Below are 8,412 nucleotides of genomic sequence, written 5' to 3' on the forward strand. Positions count from 1 at the left end.
TTATTCATATTGTTGAGGGAGTTAACCTATCTGCTTGGTTAAGGCCTCTATTTGTTGAGTCAAGAGTTTGTTCTGAGCCAAAATTGCATTTAGAGTATCAACTCCATTATACCATTTCTTTGAATCGGAGCTCTATCATGGTGACTCTGATAATCACTAGTTTCCATGGAGTAAATGATTACAGTTGCTTCCTTCGAGCTCTTAGACATTATAGTACCTCTAGCTGAGGCATCAAGAATCATATTTTTTTGAGGTTTCAAACCACTATAGAAAATATGTAGTTGTGCAGCATCATCAAAATTATGGTTTGGGAACCTCCACAACAAAGCTTTGAATCTCTCCCATGTTTCAAGAGAGGTTTATTAGACCCTTGGGAAAAAGTAGCAATGGCTGATTTTGAATTGATGAATCTAGACAGAGGAAAGAACCTTGCAATGAATTTTCCATCCACCTCTTCCCAAGTGTTGAGGCTTTTGTTTGGATGTGATTAGAGCCATGTATTTGCCTTACCTGCCTAGGACAATGGGAAAGCTCTGAGCTAGACAGCTTCAACATTTTTTTCGGAAGCTCCCATGGTACTGCACAACTCCATGAAGGTAGACAAATGTGTGTATGGATCCTCATGATCCATTCCGGCAAAGGGGTGTGAGCCAATCAGACTGAGTAGTGTTGGCTTGAATTCCACAACCTTGTTGCTGAAAGGAGGAATGACTATGTTGTCATAATGCTTGTCCTTGTTGACAAGCATAGTCACCAAGAGTCCTCCGTGGTGGTCTATTTCCTTCTCCTCCTCAATCATCCATGTTATCAATTATAAGTGGCTTTTCAGTTGAAGGAGAATCAATAGAAGAAGATTCACCTAGTGGTTTTTCTTTTTCTTTCTATTTTTCCTTTCAGTTTTTGTAATTTTCATATCAAATAGAGATTTATATGTAGGAAATTTACCTTGCATAAAGAAAAAAGAACACACTACAATAACCTGTAAGCACCATGTTTAGTGAAAATAAAATATAACAAGAGAGAATTTATACAAAATCAAAATAAAAGAAATAATTTTACAAAATCAAGGAAAATAGTCTATCTAATTGAAAATTTAAATCTGAAAGAACTAAGTAGGTGATGTGACTCAAGTCCCCGACAATGACGTGAGAAACTTGTTAGACTTTTGGCAAGCGTACCAATTGTCATCACAGGATTTATAAAAAGAGATGCTCACAAAAGGTGGAAAAATAATGAGTATCTTTAAAAATGGTTGGCCAATAGAACCCACAGTGTCCTAGCGGTCCGCTGAGGACCAAAATGACCGTCGGTAAGTGTGACTTGACAAAACTAAAGAATAGATTGAATCTCATGATCTGGCACACACCTGCGGATCACCTGTTCCATCTAGATCCATTCTTGCAAAGAAAGTAGAGCTTGATTTTGATCTTCTTGAGACTTTTAAGAGGGTGGAAGTCAACATTCCTCTCTTGGATGCCATTAAACAGATTCCAAAATATGCTAAATTCTTGAAGGATTTGTTCACCCGTGAGAAGAAGCTAAAGGAAAATAAGCCAGTGAAGATGGGCAGAAATGTTTCTACACTTATACAGAACAAAACTGTTGCTACCATTGCACCATCCACCTTGCCATAGAAGTGCAAAGATCCTGACACTTTTACTGTCCGTTGCACCATTGGAGATTTCACTTTTACAGATGCCATGCTCGACCTTAGAGTCTCAATTAATGTCATGCCCATATCAGTTTATCTAACTGGGTGACTCAAGTCCCCAGCAATGACACGAGAAACTTGTTAGACTTTTGGCAAGCGTACCAATTGTTGTCGTAGGATTTATAAAAAGAGATGCTCATAGTGTCCTAGCGGTCCGCTGAGGACCAGAATGACTGTCGATAAGTGTGCCTTGACAAAACTAAAAAATAGATTGAATCTCATGATCTGGCACACACCTGCGGATCACTTGGTCACTACCAAACCTCCACAAATAAGGATCATGCCACAGATAATATTTTGCATTAGTCTTAAGTTTGTCTGTCTATTTGAGACCTAGATGCATGAGGTGGGACAATAGATGCAACAATGAAATTCACAATGTCAGCAAACCAAGGTGTAACATGTAATAAATGCAAGTGCATGAAATGCTCATCAGAAAGTAATAACGTTGGTCCTCCGGTGCAATATGAATCTACATGTAACTTAAAAAACCATCAAGAAAGCAATAACGTGATTTACCTGCCAACCTCTCCAGAACCTGCTCAGTGAATAGGAGAGGGAAATGGTCCTTGCGAGTTGCATGATTAAGTATCCTATAGTCAATGCAATCTTACCAGCTGTTGGCCACTATAGTCGGAATCAACTCATTATCCTAGTTCCTCACAACAGTGATGTCTGACTTCTTAGGGACCACTTGGACAAGTGAAACCCTAGCGCTATCTTGAATAGGACAAATGATCCCTGCAACTAGTAGCTTCATCACCTCCTTCTTCACCATATCAAGAATGGTGAGATTTATCCTCTTCTATGGCTGCCTTATAGACCTAAAATCTTCCTCCAAGAGTATCTGATGCATACATATGGAAGGATTTATTCTAGGAAGGTCAGCAAGTGTCCACCCAATGGCTTTTTTGTGGCCTCTCAATACCTACAACAACTTCTTCACATGCTCGGGTGAAAGGCTATTGGATATGATGACTGAGAGCTTTTGAGCATCATCTAAATAGGCATATTTAAGGTTCTCAGGTAGTGGTTTTAGCTCCAAGTGTAGAAGCAAAGCTTCATGATGAATCAAGAGTATTTCAAAGATGTTTTGATGATAACAAAAATGATGACAAAGGTGATGACAAAAAGCTCAATGGTCAATCAAAGAATGAGTTCAAGATGTTCAAGATAGAATCAAGAACACTTCAAGATTCAAGAGGAAAGTTGAATTCAAGAATCAAGAATCAAGAGATCAAGATTCAAGACTTAAGATTCAAGAATCAAGAAAAGGCTTAATCAAGATAAGTATGAAAAGGTTTTTTTAAAAAAACTAAGTAGCACATGGATTTTTCTCAAAACATGTTTACCAAAGAGTTTTTACTCTCTGCTAATCGATTACCAAATTGTTGTAATCGATTACCAGTAGCAAAATGAATTTGAAAAAGTTTTTAAATGAATTTACAATGTTCCAATTGATTTCAAAAAAGCTGTAATCGATTACAATGTTTTGGTAATCAATTACCAGTGCCTTTGAACGTTGAAATTCAAATTCTAATGTGAAGAGTCACATCCTTTCACATAAAGGCTTTGTGTAATCGATTACACTGATTTGGTAATCGATTACCAGTGATTGTTTCTGAATAAAATCAAAAGATGTAACTCTTCAAATGGTTTTTGACTTTTTCAAATTGGTTTTAAGTTTTTCTAAAAGTTATAACTCTTCTAAATGGTCCTCTTGGCTAGACATGAAGAGTCTATAAAAGCAAGGCTTTGATTTGCTTTTCAATATACTTTTACACTTATTCAATCAATCTTTTACAAGCCTTGAATCTCTTTGAACTTCTTCTTCTTCTTCTTTGTACCAAAAGTTTTCTGAAGTTTTCTGGTTTTCCAAACCTTGAAAACTTGTGCTATTCATCTTTTTCATTCCCTTCTCCCTTTGCCAAAAAGAATTCGCCAAGGACTAACTGCTTGAATTATTTTTGTGTCTCTCTTCTCCCTTTTCCATAAGAACAAATGACTAACTGCCTGAATTCTTTTGTGTCTCCCTTCTCCCTTGTCAAAGAATTCAAAACCACGCAGTCTGAGAATTCTTTTGATTCTTCCCTTTCCCTAATACAAAAGTGTTCAAAGGACTAACCACCTGAGAATTCTTTTGTATCCCCATTCACAAAGTATCAAAGGTTTAATCGCCTGAGATATTTGTCTTAACACATTGGAGGGTACATCCTTTGTGGTACAAGTAGAGGGTACATCTACTTGGGTTTGACTGAGAACAAGAGAGGGTACATCTCTTGTGGATCAGTTCTAGTGGAGGGTACATCCACTAGGGTTTCAAAGAGAACAAGGGAGGGTACATCCCTTGTGGATCTTTGCTTGTAAAAGGATTTTTACAAGGTTGAAAGAAATCTCAAGGACCGCAGGTCGCTTGGGGACTGGATGTAGGCACGGGATGTTGCCAAACTAGTATAAAAACTCTTGTGTGTTTGTCTCCTTCTTCCCTACTCTTTTACTTTCCATTGCGCATTTAATTTTCGCTTTTACTTTCTGTTAAGTTTCAGGCCACTCGATCCAACACCAAGGAGGGTGGCTGGATGATGGAAGGCAATCAAAGGTTGGTTGCTAGTGTAAAGGAAATAGGAAAGTCAGGATCTGCACATGTAACACAATCAGGGTGAATTCCAGAGGAAATCTCTGCACAAATACTACATACAATAGTAGAATCATCAGTATCATCACAGGCACAATTAAAAGAACCAAGATCAAAATAAGAAAGTCAGAATAATCAGAAAGTAAATATGTTCACATATCTACACTATCTACTGCACCATCAATGACATCTACAAGGAAAATAGAATGCTCCTTAGTAGGATGTCTCAGGGCCTTAAAAATGTTGAAATGCACAACATCATCACAAAACTCCATGGAAAAAAGTTCCTGCATGCACATCAATTTTGGTCTTCATTGTCGTCAAGAATGGTCTCCCTAGGATCAATGTGGACCCATGGCTAGAAGACTCATTCTCCATATCCAAAATGTAAAAATCTATTGGGAAATCAGATTATTAACTCACACTAGCACATCTTCAATAACTCCAAGTGGAAGCGCAACACTTTTGTTGGCTAGATGAATGACAACACAAATAGGTTTCAAATCACCAAGATGTAGTGCTCTGTTAACTGATGTGGGCATGACATTAATTGAGGCTCCAAGGTCGAGCATGGCATCTATAAAAGTGCAATCTGCAAAGGTGCAACATACAGTAAAAGTGTCAGGATCTTTGCACTTCTATGGCAAGGTGGATGGTGCAATGGTAGCAATAGTTTTGCTCTATATAAGTGCAGAAACGTTTCTGCCCATCTTCATTGGTTTATTTCCCTTTAGCTTCTTCTTATGGGTGCACAAATCCTTCAAGAATTTTGCATATTTTGGAATATGTTTAATGGCATCCAAGAGAGGAATGTTGACTTCCACCCTCCTAAAAGTCTCAAGAAGATCAAAATCAAGCTTTACTTTCTATACAAGAATGGATCTAAAAAGAATAGGTAGAGGTCTTTGTTTTGGTGTAGAATCTGTGTTGGCTATATCATCAATTTTGGCACCAACATCTATTGAATTTGGAAGCTCCTGGCCACTTCTCAAGGTAAATGCACTCACATTCCTCTTTGGATTTAGAATTGGTTGTGCAGGAATATTGCCAGAACCTTGTTGCTGCAACTGGTTGACAATTGTAGCTAACTGTCCAATATGAGTCTGTAGGTCTTGGATGGTGGCACTCATATTTTTGTTGGAATTGAATGTTACTGATTGTCATTTTCTTCATTAGCTCCTCCAAGGAAGGTCTAGAATTTTTTTTGTGCACCGATTATTCAAGTGTAAGTGTAGATTGCTAGAATTGTTGTTGTTGTCTGAATGGGAGAGCTTGGAATGTTTTGGTGGAGGGCTGGAATTGTTGCTGTCAGAATGGCTGTTCTTGTTGTGTCTGCTGCTGTTGTGGATCAGGACCATACCTCGAGTTAGGATTATAGGTGTTGGAGTAAGGATTATATTGTTGTTGTTGAGGTCTCAATAGTTGTCTAGATTGCATGTGTCATACCCTAATTTCGTCCGGGGACTATCGTTTGTTGATCTTTTGATCCTTGTTAGTCAACTTACGGTGTTGAACACCAGTTACAGTGTGAAACAGATGACCATTCAATGTTTTGATCAAGAATGCAAAAGATACCAAAAGGGAGGGGCAAAAGGGTCATTCCAGGGGGTTTTCTGAACCTTGGCTCACCCAGACTAACCTCTGGCTCACCTGGGCCCCCAAATAGCTTAGGGGTGAAGTAACCAGCTTACCTGGGCGAGCAAGGTTACTTCAGGTTGAAGCAACAGCTCGCCTCCAGCTTACCCAAGCGAGCTGCCATGACCCCTAATTCCATATTTTTCTATAAATAAGTGTGAGGGAGGCCAAGTAAAGGGTTCCAAGGTCCAACATTGAGAGAAATTGAGAGAAATCAGAGAGAGGAAGAAGAAAGAAGAGAAAAACGAGGTTGAGGCGTTACCGAATTGCGACCGTAATCGACTTCTACATCGTTCTTCATTCGTCATCCGATTAGTTTTTGTTTTAAGGATTTGAATATGATCTATGCGCCCTTAGAGGTATTCTTTCTTGTTTTATGCATCTTCATCGCCTTCTATAATCATCAATAATCTCATTTTCTTCTTGTAAAGTAAGTTTTAACCAATCATTAGTGCCACAAGTTATCTTTAAAAAGAAGATTGAAGATTAATAAGCAAAACCAAAATAAAACCAACTCATAAACTTATTCATTTCATCAAATATCGCTTGAGATCGTTTCAAGGTCCAACGCCTTAACAATTCTCTCCGCTTTTCATCAAACATCACTTGAGGTCGTTTCAAGGTCAAACGCCTTAACGAATCTCCTCGCTTTTTTTTTTCAAAGTTTAAAACATTGTTTCAAGGTCCAACGCCTTAAATGACTTTTGTTCATAATTAAAATCAATCTTCCGAAAAGCATAAATTCAATGTAACACATAAACTTTCAGACTTAAAGAACTACGTAGGTCTGAATTCCTCATCACACCTGAGGATACGTAAGAGCAAGGGCAAAACCTTTGTCGACCCAAAAATAAATAATAAAAAAAGGGAAAATACACAATTTTGAAGTCATGTTTTGCACACTCTATTAAAGGCTACCGTCCATTGTCACGAGCGTGTGGGGTGCTAATACCTTCCCTGTGCGTAAACAACTCCCGAACCCTTATTTTCAAAATTTGTAGACCTTCGTCTTTTTTGGTTTTCCTAATGTATTCCTCTAATAAACATTGGTGGCGACTCCACGTATTTTCTTCATGAGAAGACACACTTTCTATCTCGCCTCGCCCTCCCGGCGAAGGGTAGGTTGCGAAAGTTTGCAACTCAACTTGGGACTCTTAGAGAGTTAGGCCATTCAGTCAGTGTGCAATGTTATTATCATGACTTCTTTATTTATGTTCCCTTTTCCATTTTATCTTTTGTTTTGTACATATTTGTATATAACCTTTGCTATGTTGTTGTGTTTGGTGTGTGTTTGTCTATCGATTACCTTCATAGTTAGAAATATTTCTTTCTATGCACACATATCACCTACACCTCGCACACACATTGAGATATTAGGCCCCATACCTGGGTCTATGTGAGCCATAAGGAGTGGAGGTCGATCTATAGTTATGTTGGGTCTTCGATTCGCTTGATAACAGTGAAGCCTCATCTAGAATTTTTCTCTTTTGGTGATGCATTATCGCTGATAGTCCCTATCGCCACAATGTATTACCTAAGAGGATGATATCTCTAGAAGCCAGTAAAGTTACATCAAACCACCCTTGGGAGTTGTCACTAGAAGTGGACTTTTGGATCCTTTCCATCAGGTTCCTAGATTAGGGGGCACATAGCAAACTCACTATGGCATGTTCCTTGTGTAATGACCTGCCTCGTCGCTACGGTATCCACACTCTAATATTCGATGATTTCAATTTTTTTTATATATAAAAAGAACTTCCTTAATTTTTTATTATGAAAATAGAAGTGATTTTGTCACAACATAAATTCATCCAACAACACACCATTACTTAAGTGAATATGCATAATTACAAAGAAACAATAATTCGGTACATGTCATACACATAACGAAAATTAAATTTGTTCATAGATATAATTAAAATCTCAGTTTTACATCTTTAACTCAACAAAATAAAACTTAAAAACCAACTACGGAGGAGTTGATTACAAAACACAACTCTCTCCCAAAATAACGCCAACGTCATCACGTCAGCTCGGCGGCTCCTCACCAGAATCTTAGTCTCTGCACCCTGCCACTGTCATTCTGCTCCCACGAACAAGGTTTGTGATCATCACAGGTATCAAACATACGATACAAAATTGCAAGGGTGAGTTCATTATAAAAAGAACCAATATGAATTCCAAATAACCAGAATTAGCAAGGAACATAGGCAAACATGATGAGCATACACAACAATCATTATTCAACACTCATATCCAACAAATATTCATCATCCACATCCAACAATTACTCATCATCCATCCATGGACCCAATCAAGACTACAGACACATAATGATGCATGCACCTGACTTAACACTCAGATGCAATGTGGTACGTACCAACAACAACCAAATCTCAGGAAATAGCCTAAGCGTGTCGACACGACACTC

This window comes from Glycine soja, chromosome 8, assembly GCF_004193775.1.
Source record: "Glycine soja cultivar W05 chromosome 8, ASM419377v2, whole genome shotgun sequence".
Lineage (NCBI taxonomy): Eukaryota > Viridiplantae > Streptophyta > Magnoliopsida > Fabales > Fabaceae > Glycine > Glycine soja.